At 40.4% G+C, this 23,769-nt stretch overlaps 1 non-coding gene across 1 annotated transcript; it reads right to left on the bottom strand.

Moving 5' to 3' along the window:
• Positions 1-22,604: 22,604 nt before the first annotated feature.
• On the bottom strand, positions 22,605-22,712 carry LOC130956446 (small nucleolar RNA R71). Its single transcript, XR_009077125.1, has one exon. It is a non-coding gene; the product is annotated as a small nucleolar RNA R71 (small nucleolar RNA).
• Positions 22,713-23,769: the final 1,057 nt, after the last annotated feature.

Below are 23,769 nucleotides of genomic sequence, written 5' to 3'. Positions count from 1 at the left end.
GCTCAGGACCCTCAATTTCAGTCAGAAAATACCTGAAATCACAGAAAAACACACAAACTCATAGTAAAGTCCAGAAAAGTGAATTTTAATTAAAAACTAATAAAAATATACTAAAAACTAACTAAAAGATACTAAAAACATACTAAAAACAATGCCAAAAAGCATACAAATTATCCGCTCATCACAACACCAAACTTAAATTGTTGCTTGTCCCCAAGCAACTGAAAATCAACATAGGATAAAAAGAAGAGAACATACTATAGATTCCAAAATATCAAAGAAACATAGCTCCAATTAGATGAGCGGGACTAGTAGCTTTTTGCCTCCGAACAGTTTTGGCATCTCACTCTATCCTTTGAAGTTCAGAATGATTGGCATCTATAAGAACTCAGAACTCAGATAGTGTTATTGATTCTCCTAGTTAAGTATATTGATTCTTGAACATGGCCAGTGTATGAGTCTTGGCTGTGGCCCAAAGCACTCTGTCTTCCAGTATTACCACCGGATACATACATGCCACAGACACATAATTGGGTGAACCTTTTTAGATTGTGACTCAGCTTTGCTAAAGTCCCTAATTAGAGGTGTCCAGGGTTCTTAAGCACACTCTTTTGCCTTGGATCACAACTTTATTTTCTTCTTTTTCTTTCTTTTTCTCTCTTTTTTTTTTCTTTTTTTTTTCGAAATTTTTTTTTTCACTGCTTTTCTTGCTTCAAGAATCAATTTGATGATTTTTCAGATCCTCAATAACAGTTCTCTTTCTCCTCATTCTTTCAAGAGCCAACAATTTTAACATTCTCAAAGCAACAAATTCAAAAGACATATGCACTGTTCAAGCATTCATTCAGAAAACAAAAAGTATTGTCACCACATCAAACTAATTCAACTAGTTTCAGAGATAAATTTCGAAGCCCTGTACTTCTTGTTCTTTTGTGATTAAAGCATTTTTCTTTTAAGAGAGGTGATGGATTCATAGGACATTTATAACTTTAAGGCATAAATTTTATTAATTATGAACTAGGAACAAGGCTCAAATATAGATATAAGATGGAACTAACTAAAAAAATTATAAATAGAAAATAAAACAAACAAAAAAAAACGCAAACATAGGCTTCTAATGATAGAGGTTTTCACAGAGTTAGGACTCAACAACCTTGATTTTGAGAAGTGGATGCTCCCTCAGCTTGAGAGGAGAACTTTTGGCGTTTCATCTCTTGAATTTCACGCCCCTGCTTCTCTTGTTCCTTCAGCAATTTGCAGAGCATGCAGTTCTGATTCTGCTGTTCTTCCTTCAGTTGCTCCATAGTCTCTTGCAACTTGTTAATAGATGCTTCTAGGTTGGACCAGTAGTCAATTCTTGGGAATTCAGGGAGGAATTCCTGCGCCCTCCTCTTGATGGAGTTGTCTTGCACTTGTCCTTCCATTGACTTCTTGGTGATTGGGTGTTCAATGGGTATGAACTCATCTACTCCCATCTTCACCCCAGCCTCTTTACAGAGCAAGGAAATCAAGCTTGGATAAGCCAATTTGGCTTCAGTGGAATTCTTATTTGCAATTGTGTAGATCTCACAAGCAATCACATGATGGACCTCCACCTCTTTTCCAAGCATAATGCAATGAATCATCACTGCTCTCTTGATGGTGACCTCAGAACGGTTGCTAGTGGGCAATATGGAACGCCCAATGAAGTCTAGCCAACCTCTTGCAATTGGCTTGAGGTCTCCCCTCTTGAGTTGGTTTGGGACACCCTTTGAATTGGTTATCCACTTAGTCCCAGGGAGGCATATGTCCTCTAGAACTTGATCCAACCCTTTATCTACTCTCACCATCCTCCTATTGAAGGAGTCAGGATCATCTTGTAGTTGAGGTAATTTGAAGATTTCTCTTATTTTGTCCAGATGAAAGTATATAACTTTTCCTCTGACCATGGTTCTGTAGGTATGGTAAGCAGTTCCAGTCATTCTCTGTTTATCTGTTAGCCACAGATTTGAGTAGAATTCCTGAACCATGTTCCTTCCAACCTTTGTTTCAGGATTGGTTAGAACTTCCCATCCTCTGTTTCGAATTTTGCTCTTGGATCCCCGGATATTCATCTTCTTTCAGATCAAATTTAACTTCCGGGATCACTGACCTCAGACCCATTATTTTATGATAATGGTCTTCATGTTCTTTGGTTAAGAACTTCTCTTCATTCCAAAGATTCTTTGGATTATTCTCTTTCTTGCCTCTTAAATTGGTTTGTTTTCCCTTAGGAGCCATGATATTGATGAATCTTGGCTTAGTGATCACGGAAAAGCACACCAAACTTAGAGGTTTGCTTGTCCTCAAGCAAAATAAAAGAGAGAAGAGATGGGGAGGAAGAGGAAATTCGAATGGTGTGGGCAAAAAGGGGGGGTTCCAAACGTGAATTTATAAGGGGGGGGAAGGAGAGATTTTCGAAAAAAAATAAAAATTTGAAAGGAGATTTGAGAAGATTTGAAAAGACATTGAGAAAAGGGTGAGTTTTTGAAGAAGATTTGTGATTAATTTGAAATGGATTTGAAGAATGGTTTTGATTTGTGAAGATTTGAAAGTGAATGGTGAAAGGTTGAAGTGCATTTATGTAGAAGAGTATGGTTAAAAAGAGGAAAGTTTGAAAAAATTTGAGTGGAAAACAAAAATGTGGTCCCCCCACCTTTCTGGCGTTAAACGCCCAGAATGGCACCCATTCTGGCGTTTAACGCCCATTTGCTCCCCCTTTTGGGCGTTTAACGCCCAGCCAGGTGCCCTGGCTGGCGTTAAACGCCAGAAAGCCTTGTCACTGGGCGTTTTTCCAAAACGCCCAGGATGCTGCACACCTGGCGTTAAACGCCCAGAATGGTGCCCATTCTGGCGTTTAACGCCCAAAATGGTACCATTACTGGCGTTAAACGCCCAGAATGGTGCCCATTCTGGCGTTTAACGCCCAAAATGCCTCTTACTGGCGTTTTTTTCGCCAGTAAGCTCATTTTCTCTGCTTTTTGAGCTGAATCCTTCTGTAACTCTGTGAATTCCTTCATTTTTGATACTTGCCTCTGTAAGAACAATTCATACAACTTTCCTAATGACTGGGTTGCCTCCCAGCAAGCGCTTCTTTACTGTCTTTAGCTGGACTTTCACTGAGAATCACTCAAGTCTCAGTTTTGAGCATTCCTGCTCAAAATTTCCTTCAAGATAGTGCTTGATTCTCTGTCCATTAACAATGAACTTCTTGTCAGAATCAATATCCTGAAGCTCAACATATCCATATGGTGATACTCCTGTAATCACATACGGACCCCTCCACCGGGACTTGAGTTTTCCTGGAAACAGTTTGAGCCTGGAGTTGAAGAGCAGAACTTTTTGTCCTGGCTCAAAGACTCTGGTTGATAATCTCTTGTCATGCCACTTCTTTGCCTTTTCCTTATAAATTTTGCATTTTCAAAGGCATTGAGTCTGAACTCCTCTAGCTCATTTAGCTGGAGCAGTCTTTTCTCACCAGCTAACTGTGCATCCATGTTTAGGAATCTGGTTGCCCAGTAGGCTTTATGTTCCAGTTCCACAGGCAAATGACAGGCCTTCCCATACACCAGTTGGTATGGAGAGGTGCCTATAGGAGTCTTGAATGCTGTTCTGTATGCCCACAGAGCATCATCCAAGCTCTTTGCCCAATCCTTTCTTCGGGCTATCACAGTCCGTTCTAGGATTCTTTTTAGCTCTCTGTTAGAGACTTCAGCTTGCCCATTTGTCTGTGGATGATACGGAGTTGCCACTTTATGGCTGATTCCATATCTAACCATAGTAGAGTATAGCTGTTTATTGCAGAAATGAGTGCCCCCATCACTGATTAGCACTCTGGGGACGCCAAACCTGCTGAAAATGTTTTTCTGGAGGAATTTCAGCACGGTTTTGGTATCATTAGTGGGTGTAGCAATTGCTTCTACCCACTTAGATACATAATCCACTGCCACTAGAATATAAGTGTTTGAGTATGATGGTGGGAATGGTCCCATGAAATCAATTCTCCATACATCAAACAATTCTATCTCTAATATCCCTTGTTGAGGCATGGCATATCCGTGAGGCAGGTTACCAGCTCTTTGGCAACTGTCACAGTTACGCACAAACTCTCGGGAATCTTTATAGAGAGTAGGCCAGTAGAAGCCGCACTGGAGAACCTTAGTGGCTGTTCGCTCACTTCCAAAATGCCCTCCATACTGTGATCCATGGCAGTGCCATAGGATCCTTCGTGCTTCCTCTCTGGGTACACACCTGCGGATCACTCCGTCAGCACATCTCTTAAAGAGATATGGTTCATCCCAAAGGTAGTACTTGGCATCTGAAATTAGTTTCTTTCTCTGCACATAACTGTACTCTTTGGGTATGAACCTCACAGCTTTATAGTTTGCAATATCTGCAAACCATGGAGCTTCCTGAATGGCAAAGAGTTGCTCATCTGGGAAAGTCTCAGAGATCTCAGTAGAAGGGAGGGACGCCCCAGCTACTGGTTCTATTCTGGACAGATGATCAGCTACTTGGTTCTCTGTCCCTTTTCTGTCTCTTATTTCTATATCAAACTCTTGCAGAAGCAACACCCATCTTATAAGCCTGGGTTTTGAATCCTGCTTTGTGAGTAAGTATTTAAGAGCAGCATGGTCAGTGTACACAATCACCTTTGATCCCACTAAGTAGGATCTAAACTTGTCAATGGCATAGACCACTGCAAGTAGTTCTTTTTCTGTGGTTGTGTAATTCTTCTGTGCAACATTTAGAACACGGCTAGCATAATAAATGACATGCAGAAGTTTGTTATGCCTTTGTCCCAACACTGCACCAATGGCATGATCACTGGCATCACACATTAATTCAAATGGTAATGCCCAATCTGGTGCAGAGATGACTGGTGCTGTGACCAGCTTAGCTTTCAGGGTCTCAAATGCCTGCAAACACTGTGTGTCAAACACAAATGGTGTGTCAGCAGCTAGCAGGTTACTCAGAGGTTTAGCAATTTTCGAAAAATCCTTAATAAACCTTCTGTAGAATCCTGCATGCCCAAGAAAGCTTCTGATTGCCTTAACATTGGCAGGTGGTGGTAATTTTTCAATTACCTCTACCTTTGCCTTATCCACCTCTATCCCCCTGCTTGAAATTTTGTGCCCAAGGACAATTCCTTCAGTCACCATAAAGTGACATTTCTCCCAGTTTAAAACCAGGTTAGTCTCTTGGCATCTTTTCAGGACAAGTGATAGGTGGTTAAGACAGGAGCTAAATGAGGATCCATACACTGAGAAGTCATCCATGAAGACTTCCAGAAATTTTTCTACCATATCTGAGAAGATAGAGAGCATGCACCTCTGAAAGGTTGCAGGTGCATTGCACAGACCAAAAGGCATCCTCCTGTAGGCAAACACGCAAGAAGGGCAGGTGAATGCTGTTTTCTCTTGGTCCTGAGGATCTACTGCAATTTGGTTGTAGCCTGAATAGCCATCCAAAAAGCAGTAGTAATCATGACCAGCTAGTCTTTCTAGCATTTGGTCTATGAATGGTAAAGGAAAATGATCCTTTCTGGTGGCTGTGTTGAGCCTTCTGTAGTCAATACACATGCGCCATCCTGTGACTGTCCTTGTAGGAACCAGTTCATTCTTTTCATTATGAACCACTGTCATGCCTCCCTTTTTGGGAACAACTTGGACAGGGCTCACCCAGGGGCTATCAGAAATAGGATAAATAATCCCAGCCTCTAGTAATTTAGTGACCTCTTTCTGCACCACCTCCTTCATGGCAGGATTTAGCCTCCTCTGTGGTTGGACCACTGGTTTGGCATTATCCTCCAACAGGATCTTGTGCATGCATCTAGCTGGGCTAATACCTTTGAGATCACTTATGGACCACCCAAGAGCTGTCTTGTGTGTCCTTATCACTTTAATCAGTGCTTCCTCTTCCTGTGAATTTAAAGCAGAGCTTATAATCACTGGAAAAGTGTCACCCTCTCCCAGAAATGCATATTTCAGGGATGGTGGTAGTGGTTTGAGTTCAGGCTTAGGAGGCTTATCCTCCTCCTGAGGAATTTTCGAAAATTCCTTTGCCTCCTCTGGCTCTTCCTGATCAGTTTGAGCATCTTTGAAGATGTCCTCAAGCTCTGATTCTAGGCTTTCAGCCATATTGATCTCTTCTACCAGAGAGTCAATCATGTCAGCGCCCATGCAGTCCTTTGATGTGTCTGGATGCTGCATTGCTTTTACAGCATTCAACTTGAACTCATCCTCATTGACTCTCAAGGTTACTTCCCCTTTTTGTACATCAATGAGAGTTCGTCCAGTTGCTAGGAATGGTCTTCCTAGAATGAGGGTTGCACTCTTGTGCTCCTCCATTTCCAGTACCACAAAGTCAGTTGGGAAGGCAAATGGCCCAACCTTGACAATCATGTCCTCTATTATGCCTGATGGGTGTTTAATGGAGCCATCAGCAAGTTGGAGGCATATCCTGGTTGGTTTGACTTCTCCAATCAACCCAAGCTTTCTGATAGTGGATGCAGGTATTAAATTGATACTTGCTCCAAGATCACATAAGGCTGTCTTGGTGTAAGTGCCTTCCAATGGCATGGTATCAGAAAGCTTCCAGGATCTTGAAGCTTTTCTGGTAAGCTTTTTAGAATGACTGCACTGCATTCTTCAGTGAGAAACACTTTTTCAGTTTCTCTCCAGTCCTTCTTATGACTTAAGATCTCTTTCATGAACTTAGCATAAGAAGGTATTTGCTCAAGTGCCTCTGCAAAAGGAATCTTTATTTCAAGAGTCCTTAAATAGTCTGCAAAGCAGGCAAATTGCTTATCCTGTTCCGCTTTGCGGAGTTTCTGAGGATAAGGCATCTTGGCTTGATATTCTTCAACCTTAGATGCTGCAGGTTTATTCCGTACAGAAGTGGTTGAAGAAGCCTTGTTAGAGGGATTACTGTCAGCACTCTCAGGTGTCTGATCCCCCCTTGGCGTTTGGACGCCAGAATTGGGTGGAAAATGGGCGTTTAACGCCAACTTTTCCCCCTTTTCTGGCGTTTGAACGCCAGAACTGGGCAAGGAGTGGGCGTTTAACGCCAGCTTTCCTTCCCTTTCTGGCGTTTGAACGCCAATATTCCTCTCTGGGCTCTCACTGTCCTCAGAGGGATTTTGAACAGTGGTTTGGTTGTCCTCTGTCAATTGTTCCTTATTTGGCTTTTTGCTCTTTTGAGCAGTGTTATTCAAGGTCTTCCCACTCCTCAATTGAACTGCTTGACACTCCTCTGTTATCTGTTTAGATATTTGCTGTTTTGCTTGATTCAACTGTAGTTCTATGCTTTTATTAGAAACTTTAGTTTCATGGAGCATCTCTTTAAATTCTGCTAACTGTTCTGTCATCAGGAGTAGTTGTTGATTAAGCTCCATTATCTGTTCTTGAGGATTAGAGTCAGTGACTATTGTCATGACTTCCTCTTCTGGAGAGAACTCATTGCTAGAGTACAGATATTGGTTTCTAGCAACAGTGTCTATAAGCTCTTGAGCTTCTACAATTGTCTTCCTCATGTGTATAGATCCACCAGCTGAGTGGTCTAAAGACATCTGAGCTTTTTCTGTAAGCCCATAGTAGAAAATGTCTAACTGTACCCACTCTGAAAACATTTCAGAGGGACATTTCTTAGCATACCTCTATACCTCTCCCAGGCATTATAAAGGGATTCATGATCCTCTTGTTTAAAGCCTTGGATGTCCAGCCTTAGCTGTGTCATCCTCTTTGGAGGGTAAAAATGATTCAGGAATTTGTCTGACAACTGTTTCCATGTCTTTATGCTTGCTGTAGGTTGGTTATTTAACCACCTTTTAGCTTGATCTTTTACAGCAAATGGAAACAGTAATAGTCTGTAGACATCCTGATCTACCTCTTTATCATGTACTGTGTCAGCAATTTGTAAGAACTGTGCCAGAAACTCAGTAGGTTCTTCCTGTGGAAGACCGGAATACTGGCAATTTTGCTGCACTATGATAATGAGTTGAGGATTTAGCTCAAAGCTGCTTGCTTTGATGGGAGGTATACAGATGCTACTCCCATATGCAGCTGTAATGGGGTTAGCATATGACCCCAGAGTCCTTCTGGACTGATTAATTCCACTTAAGTCCATAATGGACAAAAGGGAAATGGTAATGATTGCAAAGAGATAAATTTTGCTTATTTTTTATTTTTTATTTTTTTTTTGAAATAACCGAAAAAAAATAAAATAAAATAAAATAAAACAAAAGGGAAATAAAAAAATTCGAAAATCAAAGGGAAAATGAGATCAAAGCAAATTGAGAACTGAATCAATCTGTAAAAAAAAAAGATTTTGAAAACAGCAATCAAAAAGATATGATTGAAAAATTTTTATGAAAAAGATTTGATTCTTAAAAAGAGGAAAGAGAAAAACACAAAAAGACACCAAACTTAAAATTTTTAGAAATCAAACACAAATTTTTCGAAAAATTTTAAGAGAAAAACACAAAGAGAACACCAAACTTAGAATTTTTATGAATCAAAAAGGGACTAAGAACATGCAAAATTCGAAAATCAAAAGAAAAAAAAACAAAAGCATGCAATTGACACCAAACTTAAAATATGAAACTAGACTCAACTAAAAGACTCTAAACCAACAAAAATAAAACAGTCCTAATCTAAGCAACAAGATAAGCCGTCAGTTGTCCAAACTCGAACAATCCCCGGCAACGGCGCCAAAAAACTTGGTGCACGAAATTGCAATAACACTTTTGCAATCCCGCACAACTAACCAGCAAGTGCACTGGGTCGTCCAAGTAATACCTTGCGTGAGCAAGGGTCGATCCCACGGAGATTTGTTGGCTTGAAGCAAGCTATGGTTATCTTGTAAATCTTAGTCAGGATATCAGAAATTATCAGGATTGATTGTCAAAAGCAAAAGAACATGAAATGGTTACTTGTACTGCAGTAATGGAGAATAGGCTGAGGCTTTGGAGATGCTCCATCTTCCGAATCTCTGCTTTCCTACTGTCTTCTTCTTCAAACACGCAAGTCTCCTTCCATGGCAAGCTGTGTGTAGGGTTTCACCGTTGTCAGTGGCTACCTCCCATCCTCTCAGTGAAAGCGATTGCATATGCTCTGTCACAGCATAGCGGAATTCATCTGTCGGTTCTCAATCAGGCCGGAATAGAATCCAGTGATTCTTTTGCGTCTGTCACTAACGCCCCGCCCTCAAGAGTTTGAAGCACGTCACAGTTATCCAGTCATTGAATCCTACTCAGAATACCACAGACAAGGTTTAGACCTTCCGGATTCTCTTGAATGCCGCCATCAGTTCTAGCTTATACCACGAAGATTCCGATTAAAGAACCTAAGAGATAATTACTCAATCTAAGATAGAACAGAGGTGGTTGTCAGGCACATGTTCATGGTTGAGAATGATGATGATTGTAACGGATCATCACATTCATCCGGATTAAGAACAAGTATTATCTTAGAGTGGAAGCAAGCATGATTGAATAAGAAACAGTAGTAATTGCATTAATCCATTAAGACACAGCAGAGCTCCTCACCCCCAACCATGGGGTTTAGAGACTCATACTGTGGAAAGAAACGTGTAAAAAATGTTATGAGGTCATAAGGTACGGATACAATGTCAAAAGATCCTATAAGTAGTAAACTAGTGTCCTAAAGTTTACAGAAATGAGTAAATGACAGAAAAATCCACTTTCGGGCCCACTTGGTGTGTGCTTGGGCTGAGCAATGAAGGAATTTCATGTAGAGACCTTTTCTGGAGTTAAACGCCAGCTTTCATGCCAGTTTGGGCGTTTAACTCCAAGTTTTATGCCAGTTCCGGCGTTTAACGCTGGAATTTCTGTAGGTGATTTTGAGTGCCAGTTTGAGCCATCAAATCTTGGGCAAAGTATGGACTATTATATATTGCTGGAAAGCCCAGGATGTCTACTTTCCAATTCCGTTGAGAGCGCGCCAATTGGGCTTCTGTAGCTCCAGAAAATCCACTTCGAATGCAGGGAGGTCAGAATCCAACAGCATCTGCAGTCCTTTTCAGTCTCTGGATCAGATTTTTGCTCAGGACCCTCAATTTCAGTCAGAAAATACCTGAAATCACAGAAAAACACACAAACTCATAGTAAAGTCCAGAAAAGTGAATTTTAATTAAAAACTAATAAAAATATACTAAAAACTAACTAAAAGATACTAAAAACATACTAAAAACAATGCCAAAAAGCATACAAATTATCCGCTCATCATCTACTCTCACCATCCTCCTATTAAAGGAATCAGGATCATCTTGCAGTTGAGGCAACTTGAAGATTTCTCTTATTTTGTCCAGATGGAAGTACATAACTTTCCCTCTGACCATGGTTCTATAGGTATGGTAAGCAGTTCCAGTCATTCTCTGCTTATCTGTTAACCACAGATTTGAGTAGAATTCCTGAACCATGTTCCTTCCAACCTTTGTCTCAGGATTGGTTAGAACTTCCCATCCTCTGTTTCGAATTTGCTCTTGGATCCCCGGATATTCATCTTCTTTCAGATCAAATTTCACTTCCGGGATCACTGACCTCAGACCCATTATTTTGTGATAATGGTCTTCATGTTCTTTGGTTAAGAACTTCTCTTGATTCCAAAGATTCTTTGGATTATTCTCTTTCTTGCCTCTTAAATTGGTTTGTTTTCCTTAGGAGCCATGATATTGATGAATCTTGGCTTAGTGATCACGGAAAAGCACACCAAACTTAGAGGTTTGCTTGTCCTCAAGCAAAAGAAAAGAAAGAAGAGAGAGAGAAAGAGGAAATTCGAATGGTGTGGGTAAAGGGGGTTCCAAACGTGAATTTATAAGGGAGGGAGAAGAGATTTCGAAAAAAATAAGAATTGAAAGAAAATTTGAGAAGATATGGAGAGAAATTGAGAAAAGGGTGAGTTTTTGAAGAAGATTTGGGATTAATTTGAAATAGATTTGAAGAATGGTTTTGATTTGTGGAGATTTGAAAGTGAATGATGAAAGGTTGAAGTGCATTTATGTAGAAGAGTATGGTTAAAAAGAGGAAAGTTTGAAAAAATTGAGTTGAAAACAAAAATGTGGTCCCCCCACCTTTCTGGCGTTAAACGCCCAGAATGGCACCCATTCTGGCGTTTAACGCCCATTTGCTACCCTTTTTGGGCGTTAACGCCCAGCCAGGTGCCCTGGCTGGCGTTAAACGCCAGAAATCCTTTGTCACTGGGCGTTTTTTCAACACGCCCAGGATGCTGCACACCTGGCGTTAAACGCCCAGAATGGTGCCCATTCTGGCGTTTAACGCCCAAAATGGCACCATTCCTGGCGTTAAACGCCCAGAATGGTACCCATTCTGGCGTTTAACGCCCAAAATGCCCCTTACTGGCGTTTTTTCGCCAGTAAGCTCATTTTCTCTGCTTTTTGAGCTGAATCCTTCTGTAACTCTGTGAATTCCTTCATTTTTGATACTTGCCTCTGTAAGAACTAATCATATACCTTCCTAATGACTGGGTTGCCTCCCAGCAAGCGCTTCTTTACTGTCTTTTAGCTGGACTTCTGCTAAGAATCACTCAAGTCTCAGTTTTGAGCATTCCTGCTCAAAATTGCTTTCAAGATAATGCTTGATTCTCTGTCCATTAACAATGAACTTCTTGTCAGAATCAATATCCTGAAGCTCAACATATCCATATGGTGATACTCCTGTAATCACATACGGACCCCTCCACCGGGATTTGAGTTTTCCTGGAAACAATTTGAGCCTGGAGTTGAAGAGCAGAACTCTTTGTCCTGGCTCAAAGAATCTGGTTGACAATCTCTTGTCATGCCACTTCTTTGCCTTTTCCTTATAAATTTTTGCATTTTCAAAGGCATTGAGTCTGAACTCCTCTAGCTCATTTAGCTGGAGCAGTCTTTTCTCACCAGCTAACTGAGCATCCATGTTTAGGAATCTGGTTGCCCAGTAGGCTTTATGTTCCAGTTCCACAGGCAAATGACAGGCCTTCCCATACACCAGTTGGTATGGAGAGGTGCCTATAGGAGTCTTGAATGCTGTTCTGTATGCCCACAGAGCATCATCCAAGCTCTTTGCCCAATCCTTTCTCCGGGCCATCACAGTCCGTTCTAGGATTCTTTTTAGCTCTCTGTTAGAGACTTCAGCTTGCCCATTTGTCTGTGGATGATATGAAGTTGCCACTTTATGGCTAATTCCATATCTGACCATAGCAGAGTATAGCTGTTTATTGTAGAAATGAGTGCCCCCGTCACTGATTAGCACTCTGGGAACGCCAAACCTGCTGAAAATGTTTTTCTGGAGGAATTTCAGCACGGTCTTAGTATCATTAGTGGGTGTAGCAATTGCTTCTACCCACTTAGATACATAGTCCACTGCCACCAGAATGTAAGTGTTTGAGTATGATGGTGGGAATGGCCCCATGAAGTCAATTCCCCATACATCAAACAATTCTATCTCTAATATCCCTTGTTGAGGCATGGCATATCCGTGAGGCAGGTTACCAGCTCTTTGGCAACTGTCACAGTTACGCACAAACTCTCGGGAATCTTTATAGAGAGTATGCCAGTAGAATCCACACTGGAGGACTTTAGTGGCTGTTCGCTCACTTCCAAAATGTCCTCCATAATGTGATCCATGGCAGTGCCATAGGATCTTTTGTGCTTCTTCTCTAGGTACACATCTGCGGATTACTCCGTCAGCACATCTCTTAAAGAGATATGGTTCATCCCAGAGGTAGTACTTGGCATCTGAAATTAATTTCTTTCTTTGCACATTGCTGTACTCCTTGGGTATGAACCTCACAGCTTTATAATTTGCAATATCTGCAAACCATGGAGCTTCCTGAATGGCAAAGAGTTGCTCATCTGGGAAAGTCTCAGAGATCTCAGTAGAAGGGAGGGACGCCCCAGCTACTGGTTCTATTCGGGACAGATGATCAGCTACTTGATTCTCTGTCCCTTTTCTGTCTCTTATTTCTATATCAAACTCTTACAGAAGCAACACCCATCTGATAAGCCTGGGTTTTGAATCCTGCTTTGTGAGTAAGTATTTAAGAGCAGCATGGTCAGTGTACACAATTACCTTTGATCCCACTAGGTAGGATCTAAACTTGTCAATGGCGTAAACCACTGCAAGTAACTCTTTCTCTGTGGTTGTGTAGTTCTTTTGTGCGTCATTTAGAACACGGCTGGCATAATAAATGACGTGCAAGAGCTTGTTATGCCTCTGTCCCAACACTGCACCAATGGCATGATCACTGGCATCACACATTAATTCAAATGGCAATGTCCAATCTGGTGCAGAGATAACTGGTGCTGTGACCAGCTTAGCTTTCAGGGTCTCAAATGCCTGCAGACACTCATTATCAAAGATAAATGGAGTGTCAGCAGCTAGCAGATTACTCAAAGGTTTGGCAATTTTTGAAAAATCCTTTATAAACCTTCTGTAGAATCCTGCATGCCCAAGAAAGCTTCTGATTGCCTTAACATTGGCGGGTGGTGGTAATTTTTCAATTACCTCTACCTTTGCCTTATCCACCTCTATTCCCCTGCTTGAAATTTTGTGCCCAAGGACAATTCCTTCAGTCACCATAAAGTGACATTTCTCCCAGTTTAAAACCAGGTTAGTCTCTTGGCATCTTTTTAGGACAAGTGATAGGTGGTTAAGACAGGAGCTGAATGAGTCTCCATATACTGAAAAGTCATCCATGAAGACTTCCAGAAATTTCTCTACCATATCTGAGAAGATAGAGAGCATGCACCTCTGAAAGGTTGCAGGTGCATTGCACAGACCAAAAGGCATTCTCCTATAGGCAAACACGCCAGAAGGGCAAGTAAATGCTGTTTTCTCTTGGTCCTGGGGATCTACTGCAATCTGGTTGTAGCCTGAATAGCCATCCAAAAAGCAGTAATAGTCATGACCAGCTAGTCTTTCTAGCATTTGGTCTATGAATGGTAAAGGAAAATGATCCTTTCTGGTGGCTGTATTGAGCCTTCTGTAGTCAATACACATACGCCACCCTGTGACTGTCCTTGTAGGAACCAGTTCATTTTTTTCATTATGAACCACTGTCATGCCTCCCTTTTTGGGAACAACTTGGACAGGGCTCACCCAGGGGCTATCAGAAATAGGATAAATAATCCCAGCCTCTAATAATTTAGTGACCTCTTTCTGCACCACCTCCTTCATGGCTGGATTTAGCCGCCTCTGTGGTTGGACCACTGGTTTGGCGTTATCCTCCAATAAGATCTTGTGCATGCATCTAGCTGGGCTAATGCCCTTGAGATCACTTATGGACCACCCAAGAGCTGTCTTGTGCGTCCTTAGCATTTGAATCAGTGCTTCCTCTTCCTGTGGATCTAAAGCAGAGCTTATAATCACTGGAAAAGTGTCACCCTCTCCTAGAAATGCATATTTTAGAGATGGTGGTAGAGGTTTGAGTTCAGGTTTGGGAGGTTTATCCTCCTCCTGAGGAATTTTCGAAAATTCCCTTACTTCCTCTAGTTCTTCTTGATCAGGTTGAGCATCTTTGAAGATGTCCTCAAGCTCTGATTCTAGGCTTTCAGCCATATTGATCTCTTCTACCAGCGAGTCAATAATGTCAACGCCTATGCAGTCATCTGGTGTGTCTGGATGCTGCATAGCTTTCACAGCATTCAACTTGAACTCATCCTCATTGACTCTCAGGGTTACTTCCCCTTTGTGTACATCAATGAGAGTTCGTCCAGTTGCTAGGAAAGGTCTTCCTAGAATGAGAGTTGCACTCTTGTGCTCCTCCATTTCCAGCACTACAAAGTCAGTTGGAAAGGCAAATGGCCCAACCTTGACAATCATGTCCTCTATTATGCCTGATGGGTGTTTAATGGAGCCATCAGCAAGTTGGAGGCATATCCTGGTTGGTTTGATTTCTCCAATCAACCCAAGCTTTCTGACAGTGGATGCAGGTATTAGATTGATGCTTGCTCCAAGATCACATAGGGCTGTCTTGGTGCAAGTGCCTTCTAATGTGCATGGTATCAGAAAGCTTCCAGGATCTTGAAGCTTTTCTGGTAAGCTTTTTAGAATGACTGCACTGCATTCTTCAGTGAGAAATACTTTTTCAGTTTCTCTCCAATCCTTCTTATGACTTAGGATTTCCTTCATGAATTTAGCATAAGAAGGTATTTGCTCAAGTGCCTCTGCGAACGGAATCTTTATTTCAAGAGTCCTTAAATAGTCTGCAAAGCGGGCAAATTGCTTATCCTGTTCCACTTTGCGGAGTTTCTGAGGATAAGGCATCTTGGCTTGATATTCTTCAACCTTAGATGCTGCAGGTTTATTCCTTACAGAAGTGGTTGAAGAAGCCTTGTTAGGGGGATCACTGTCAGCACCCTTAGGTGTCTGATTTTCCCTTGGCGTTTGAACGCCAGGATTGGGTGGAAAATGGGCGTTAAACGCCAACTTTTCCCCCTTTTCTGGCGTTTGAACGCCAGAACTGGGCAAGGAATGGGCGTTTAACGCCAGCTTTCCTTCCCTTTCTGGCGTTTGAACGCCAATAAAATTCCTCTCTGGGCTCTTACTGTCCTCAGAGGGATTTTGAACAGTAGTTTGTTTGTCCTCTGTCAATTTTTCCTTGTCTGGTATTTTACTCTTTCTAGCAGTGTTATTCAAGGTCTTCCCACTCCTCAATTGAACTGCTTGACACTCCTCTGTTATCTGTTTAGATATTTGCTGTTTTGCTTGATTCAACTGTAGTTCTATGCTCTTATTAGCAACTTTAGTTTCATGGAGCATCTCTTTAAATTCTGCTAACTACTCTGTCATCAGGAGTAATTGTTGACTAAGCTCAATTATCTGTTCTTGAGGATTAGAGTCAGTGACTACTGCCATGACTTCCTCTTCTGGAAAGAACTCATTGCTAGAATACAAATATTGGTTTCTAGAAACAGTGTCTATAAGCTCTTGAGCTTCTTCAATTGTTTTCCTCATGTGTATAGATCCACCAGCTGAGTGGTCTAAAGACATCTGAGCTTTTTCTGTAAGCCCATAGTAGAAAATGTCTAACTGTACCCACTCTGAAAACATTTCAGAGGGACATTTTCTTAGCATACCTCTATACCTCTCCCAGGCATTGTAAAGGGATTCATTATCCTCTTGTTTAAAGCCTTGGATGTCCAGCCTTAGCTGTGTCATCCTCTTTGGAGGGTAAAAGTGATTCAGGAATTTGTCTGACAACTGTTTCCTTGTCTTTATGCTTGCTGTAGGTTGGTTATTCAACCACCTTTTAGCTTGATCTTTTACAGCAAATGGAAATAGTAATAGTCTGTAAACATCCTGATCCACCTCTTTATCATGTACTGTGTCAGCAATTTGCAAGAACTGTGCCAGAAACTCAGTAGGTTCTTCCTGTGGAAGACCGGAATACTGGCAATTTTGCTGCACTATGATAATGAGTTGAGGGTTTAGCTCAAAGCTGCTTGCTTTGATGGGGGGCGTGCAGATGCTACTCCCATATGCAGCTGTAATGGGGTTAGCATATGACCCCAGAGTCCTTCTGGACTGATTAATTCCACTTAAGTCCATAATGGACAAAAGGGAAATGATAATGATTGCAAAGAGATAAATTTTGTTTATTTTATTTTATTTTTTTGAAATAACCGAAAAAAATTAAAATAAAATAAAGGAAAATTAAAATGAAAATTCGAAAATCAAAAGAGAATAAGATCAAAGTAAATTGAGAACTTAATCAATTAGTTAATTAAAAAGATTTTGAAAACAGCAATTAAAAAGATATGATTGAAAAACTTTTATGAAAAAGATTTGATTTTAAAAAAAAAGGAAAGAGAAAAACAGCAAAAAGACACCAAACTTAAAATTTTAGAAAATCAAACACTAATTTTTTCAAAAATTTTAAAGGAAAAACACAAAGAGGACACCAAACTTAGAACTTTTACGAATCAAAAAGGGACTAAGAACATGCAAAATCGAAAATCTAAAAGAAAAATAAAAGCATGCAATGGACACCAAACTTAAAATATGAAACTAGACTCAACTAAAAGACTCTAAACCAACAAAAATAAAAACAGTCCTAATCTAAGCAACAAGATAAGCCGTCAGTTGTCCAAACTCGAACAATCCCCGGCAACGGCGCCAAAAACTTGGTGCACGAAATTGCAATAACACTTTTGCAATCCCGCACAACTAACCAGCAAGTGCACTGGGTCGTCCAAGTAATACCTTGCGTGAGCAAGGGTCGATCCCACGGAGATTGTTGGCTTGAAGCAAGCTATGGTTATCTTGTAAATCTTAGTCAGGATATCAGAAATTATCAGGATTGATTGTAAAAAGCAAAAGAACATAAAAAAGGTACTTGTTTTGCAGTAATGGAGAATAGGCTGAGGCTTTGGAGATGCTCCATCTTCCGAATCTCTGCTTTCCTACTGTCTTCTTCATCAAACACGCAAGGCTCCTTCCATGGCAAGCTGTATGTAGGGTTTCACCATTGTCAGTGGCTACCTCCCATCCTCTCAGTGAAAATACGTCCCTGATGCTCTGTCACAGCATAGGCTAATCATCTGTCGGTTCTCAATCAGGCCGGAATAGAATCCAGTGATTCTTTTGCGTCTGTCACTAACGCCCCGCCTTCAGGAGTTTGAAGCACGTCACAGTCATCCAGTCATTGAATCCTACTCAGAATACCACAGACAAGGTTTAGACCTTCCGGATTCTCTTGAATGCCGCCATCAGTTCTAGCTTATACCACGAAGATTCCGATTAAAGAACCCAAGAGATATCTACTTAATCTAAGATAGAACGGAGGTGGTTGTCAGTCACACGTTCATAGTTGAGAATATGATGAGTGTCACGGATCATCACATTCATCCGGGTTAAGAGCAAGTGATATCTTAGAATGGAAGCAAGCATGATTGAATAAGAAACAGTAGTAATTGCATTAATCCATCAAGACACAGCAGAGCTCCTCACCCCCAACCATGGGGTTTAGAGGCTCATGCTGTGGAAGGTACACAATGAAACGTCTAAAATGTTATGAGGTCATCCGGTCCGGATACAATGTCAAAGATCCTATTAATAGTAAACTAGTATCCTAAGGTTTACAGAAATGAGTAAATTACAGAAAAATCCACTTCCGGGCCCACTTGGTGTGTGCTTGGGCTGAACAATGAAGCATTTTCGTGCAGAAACCTTTTCTGGAGTTAAACGCCAGCTTTCATGCCAGTTTGGGCGTTTAACTCCAAGTTTTATGCCAGTTCCGGCGTTTAACGCTGGAATTTCTGTAGGTGACTTTGAGCGCCGGTTTGGGCCATCAAATCTTGGGCAAAGTATGGACTATTATATATTGCTGGAAAGCCCAGGATGTCTACTTTCCAATGCCGTTGAGAGCGCGCCAATTGGGCTTCTGTAGCTCCAGAAAATCCACTTCGAGTGCAGGGAGGTCAGAATCCAACAGCATCTGTAGTCCTTTTCAGTCTCTGGATCAGATTTTTGCTCAGAACCTTCAATTTCAGTCAGAAAATACCTGAAATCACAGAAAAACACACAAACTCATAGTAAAGTCCAGAAAAGTGAATTTTAACTAAAAACTAATAAAAATATAATAAAAACTAACTAAAAGATACCAAAAACATACTAAAAATAATGCCAAAAAGCGTATAAATTATCCGCTCATCACTTATCTTGCTCTTTGATCAGTTTACAAATCATACTAGTCTGATCTTTTTTCTCCCTTCTGAGTTGATCCACGGTGGTTTGCAAGTGCATCACAGACGCCTTCAGCTGATCCCAATACTCAATTGGAGGGATCTCTTGGGGAGGCTCAGGTGCCTTCCTTTTGGGTTGATCCTCTTGTATCTTGGAATTCTCCATCACTCGCTTAGTGATGAACGGATAATTTATACGCTTTTTGGCATTGTTTTTAGTATGTTTTTAGTATGTTTTAGTTAGTTTTTATGATATTTTTATTAGTTTTTAGTTAAAATTCACTTTTCTGGACTTTACCATGATTTTGTGTGTTTTTCTGTGATTTCAGGTATTTTCTGGCTGAAATTGAGGGACCTGAGCAAAAATCTGATTCAGAGGCTGAAAAGGACTGTAGATGCTGTTGGATTCTGACCTCCCTACACTCGAAGTGGATTTTCTGGAGCTACAGAAGCCCAATTGGCGCGCTCTTAACTGCGTTGGAAAGTAGACATCCTGGGCTTTCCAGCAATGTATAATAGTCCATACTTTGCCCGAGATTTGATGGCCCAAACCGGCGTTTCAAATCAGCTCAAAACTGCCCGGCGTTAAACGCCGGAACTGGCACAAGAATGGGAGTTAAACGCCCAAACTGGCACAAAAGCTGGCGTTTAACTCCAAGAAAAGTCTCTACACATGAAAGCTTCAATGCTCAGCCCAAGCACACACCAAGTGGGCCCGAAAGTGGATTTTTATGTCATTTACTCATCTTTGTAAACCTTAGGCTACTAGTTCTTTATAAATAAGACCTTTTGCTATTGTATTTTGATCTGGGTTCTTCTGGTTCCCTCTCTGGGGCCGAAGCCAATGATCACCATTATCACTTATGTATTTTCAACGGTGGAGTTTCTACACACCATAGATTAAGGTGTGGAGCTCTTCTGTACCTCGAGTATTAATGCAATTACTATTGTTCTTCTATTCAATTCAGCTTATTCTTGTTCCATGATATCACTTGTTCCTCAACTTGATGAATGTGATGATCCGTGACACTCATCATCATTCTCACCTATGAAGGTGTGCCTGACAAACACCTCCGTTCTACCTTAGATTGAGTGTTTATCTCTTGGATCCCTTAATCGGAATCTTCGTGGTATAAGCTAGAATTGATGGCGGCATTCTTGAGAATCCGGAAGGTCTAAATCTTGTCTGTGGTATTCTGAGTAGGATTCAATGATTGAATGACTGTGACGAGCTTCAAACTCCTGAAGTCTGGGCGTTAGTGACAGACGCAAAAGAATCACTGGATTCTATTCCAACCTGATTGAGAACCGACAGATGATTAGCCGTGCTGTGACAGAGCGCGTTGAATATTTTCACTGAGAGGACGGGACTGTAGCCACTGACAATGGTGATGCCCAACATACAGCTTGCCATGGAAAGGAGTAAGAAGGATTGGATGAAGACAGTAGGAAAGCAGAGAGACAGAAGGGACAAAACATCTCCATACGCTTATCTGAAATTCTCACCAATGAATTACATAAGTATCTCTATCTTTATTCTATGCGTTATTCATAAATCATCTATAACCATTTGAATCTGCCTGACTGAGATTTACAAGGTGACCATAGCTTGCTTCATACCAACAATCTCCGTGGGATCGACCCTTACTCGCGTAAGGTTTATTACTTGGACGACCCAGTGCACTTGCTGGTTAGTTGTGCAAAGTTGTGATAAAAAGTTGAGATTGCAATAGAGCGTACCATGTTGATGGCGCCATTGATGATCACAATTTTGTGCACCAAGTTTTTGGCGCCGTTGCCGGGGATTGTTTGAGTTTGGACAACTGACGGTTCATCTTGTTACTTAGATTAGGTATTCTTCAGAGTTCTTAAGAATGAATTCTAGTGCTCCAAGGTGATGTTCTTATCATCACCAAAGCTGATTGATTCTCATCAATTTAGCTCTTGAATGTAATGTCCTGCTGAAGCTTGGCTAGCCATGTCTAATTTCTTTAGATTGAAGCTTTAGACAAACATTGCATGATTCCTGGAATTCTCATTAAGAATTTTGATATCTTTATTTTTTCCATATAATTTTCGAAAAAAAATCCAAAAAAAAAATTTACAAAATCATAAAAAACAAAAAATATTTTATGTTTCTTGTTGAGTTTAGTGTCTCATTTTAAGTTTGGTGTCAATTGCATGTTTCTGTTCTTCTTGCATTTTTCAAGTGTCTTCATTAATCTTCAAGTTATTCTTGATGATTTCCTTGCTCTGATCTTTAAATTCTCTTGTCTTGAGCGTTTTGTTGTTTCTCATATGCATTCTCATTTTGTTAGTGTCAATAGTATACAAACTTCTAAGTTTGGTGTCTTGCATGCATTGTTTATTAGATTTTAGTTGCATTTTGATTATTCCTCATTATTAAAAATCCAAAAAATTTTTAATTTGTGTCTTTTCAAGTCAGTAATACAGAGAATTGAAGATTCAGAACATTCAGCAGAGGAATTACACAGAAAAAGCTGGGTGATCAAAACGCCCAATGAGGAAGGAAAACTGGCATTTAAACGCCAGCCAGGGTGCCTGGCTGGGCGTTTAACGCCCAAAAGGGTAGTGTTTTGGGCGTTAAACGCCAGAATGGATACCATTCTGGGCGTTTAACGCCAGGATGGCACAAGAGGGAAGATTTTGTTTTTAACTCAAAATTTTTTTCAAGTTTTCAAAATTTTTCAAAATCAAATCTTTTTCAAATCATATCTTTTCAATCAAATCTTTTTCAAAATCAATTTCTTTCCATTTTCAAAGATACTTGCTAACAATTAATGATTTGATTCAACATTTCAAGTATGTTGCCTTTTCTGTTGAGAAAGGTTTAATGTTTGAATCATATCTTTTCTTGTTAGTCAAGTCATTGATTTTAAAAATCAAATCTTTTTAAACTGTTTTTCAAATCATATCTTCTCAATCACATCTTTTTAAAACCATAACTTTTCAATCATATCTTCTTAATCACATATTTTTCAAAATAAGTTTTCAAACATATCTTTTTGATTTCTAATTTCAAAATCTTTTTCAAAAATCACTTGATTTCTTTTTCACTCTTAGTTTTCGAAAATCAATTAGTATTTTTCAAAATGTTTCTAAAATCTTTTTAATTTATTTTCGAAAATTTCTTCCCCTCTTTTTACATCCTTCTATTTATGGACTAACACTACTCCTCAATGCACAATTTGAACTCTATCTTTCCTTGATAAGTTTGAATTTTCTACCTCTTCCTTCTATTTTTCTTTTTCTCTGACACCTCAAGGAATCTCTATACTGTGACATAGAGGATTCCATATTTTATTGTTCTCTTCTCTTTCATATGAGCAGGAGCAAAGACAAAAGTATTCTTGTTGAGGCTGACCCTGAACCTGAAAGGACCTTGAAGCGAAAGCTAAGAGAAGCTAAAGCACAACTCTCTGTAGAGGACTTAACAGAAATCTTCAAAGAAGAAAAACCCATGGCAGCCGAAAACAACAATAATGCCAACAATGCAAGGAAGGTGCTGGGTGACTTTACTGCACCTACTCCTGACTTCTATGGGAGAAGCATCTCTATCCATGCCATTGGAGCAAACAACTTTGAGCTTAAGCCTCAATTAGTTTCTCTAATGCAACAGAATTGCAAGTTCCATGGACTTCCATTGGAAGATCCTCATCAGTTCTTAGCTGAATTCTTGCAAATCTGTGACACTGTCAAGACTAATGGGGTTGACCCTGAAGTCTACAGACTTATGCTATTCTTTTGCTGTAAGAGACAGAGCTAGGATATGGTTGGACTCACAACCTAAAGAAAGCCTGAACTCTTGGGAAAAGCTAGTCAATGCCTTCTTGACAAAGTTCTTTCCACCTCAAAAATTGAGTAAGCTTAGAGTAGAAGTCCAAACCTTCTGACAGAAGGAAGGTGAATCCCTCTATGAAGCTTGGGAAAGATGCAAATAATTGATCAGAAAGTGTCCTTCTGACATGCTTTTTGAATGGAGCATCATAGGTATCTTCTATGATGGTCTATCTGAACTATCCAAGGTGTCATTGGATAGCTCTGCTGGAGGATCTCTTCATCTGAAGAAGACGCCTGCAGAAGCTCGAGAGCTCATTGAAATGGTTGCAAATAACCAATTCATGTACACTTCTGAAAGGAATCCTGTGAACAATGGGACGAATCAGAAGAAAGGATTTCTTGAGATTGATACTCTAAATGCCATATTGGCTCAGAACAAAATATTGACTCAGCAAGTCAATTTGATCTCTCAAAGTCTGTCTGGAATGCAAGCTGCACCAGGCAGTACTAAGGATGCTTCATCTGAAGAGGAAGCTTATGATCATGAGAACCCTTCAATGGAAGAGGTGAATTACATAGGAGAACCCTATAGAAACACCTATAATTCTTCATGGAGAAATCATCCAAATCTCTCATGGAAGGATCAACAGAGACCTCAAAAAGGTTTCAACAACAATAATGGTAGAAGAAACAGGTTTAGCAATGGCAAGCCTTTTCCATCATCTTCTCATCAACAGACAGAGAATTCTAAGCAAAGCCACTTTGACTTAGCAACCATGATCTGTGATCTAATAAAAACCACTCAAAGTTTCATGACTGAAACAAGGTCCTCCATTAGAAATTTGGAGGCACAAGTGGGTCAGCTGAGTAAGAAAGTTACTGAACTCTCTCATAGTACTCTTCCAAGCAATACAGAAGGGAATCCAAAAGGAGAGTGCAAGGCCATCAACATGGCCGAATTTGGAGAGGAGGAAGAGGCAGTGAGTTCCACTGAGGAAGACCTCAATGGACGTCCACTGACCTCCAATGAGTTCCCTAATGAGGAACCATGGGAATCTGAGGCTCATAATGAGACCATAGAGATTCCATTGGATTTACTTCTGCCATTCATGAGCTCTGAAGAGTATTCTTTCTCTGAAGAGGATGAAGATGTCACTGAAGAGCAAGTTACTAAATACCTTGGAGCAATCGAAGCTAAATGACAAGTTATTTGGTAATGAGACTTGGGAGGATGAATCCCCTTTGCTC

The sequence above is a fragment of the Arachis stenosperma genome, chromosome 1, assembly GCF_014773155.1.
Source record: "Arachis stenosperma cultivar V10309 chromosome 1, arast.V10309.gnm1.PFL2, whole genome shotgun sequence".
In the NCBI taxonomy this organism is placed as follows: Eukaryota; Viridiplantae; Streptophyta; class Magnoliopsida; order Fabales; family Fabaceae; genus Arachis; species Arachis stenosperma.
Note: the sequence above shows the minus strand (reverse complement) of the source record. Positions and strands in the feature narration are given on the sequence as shown.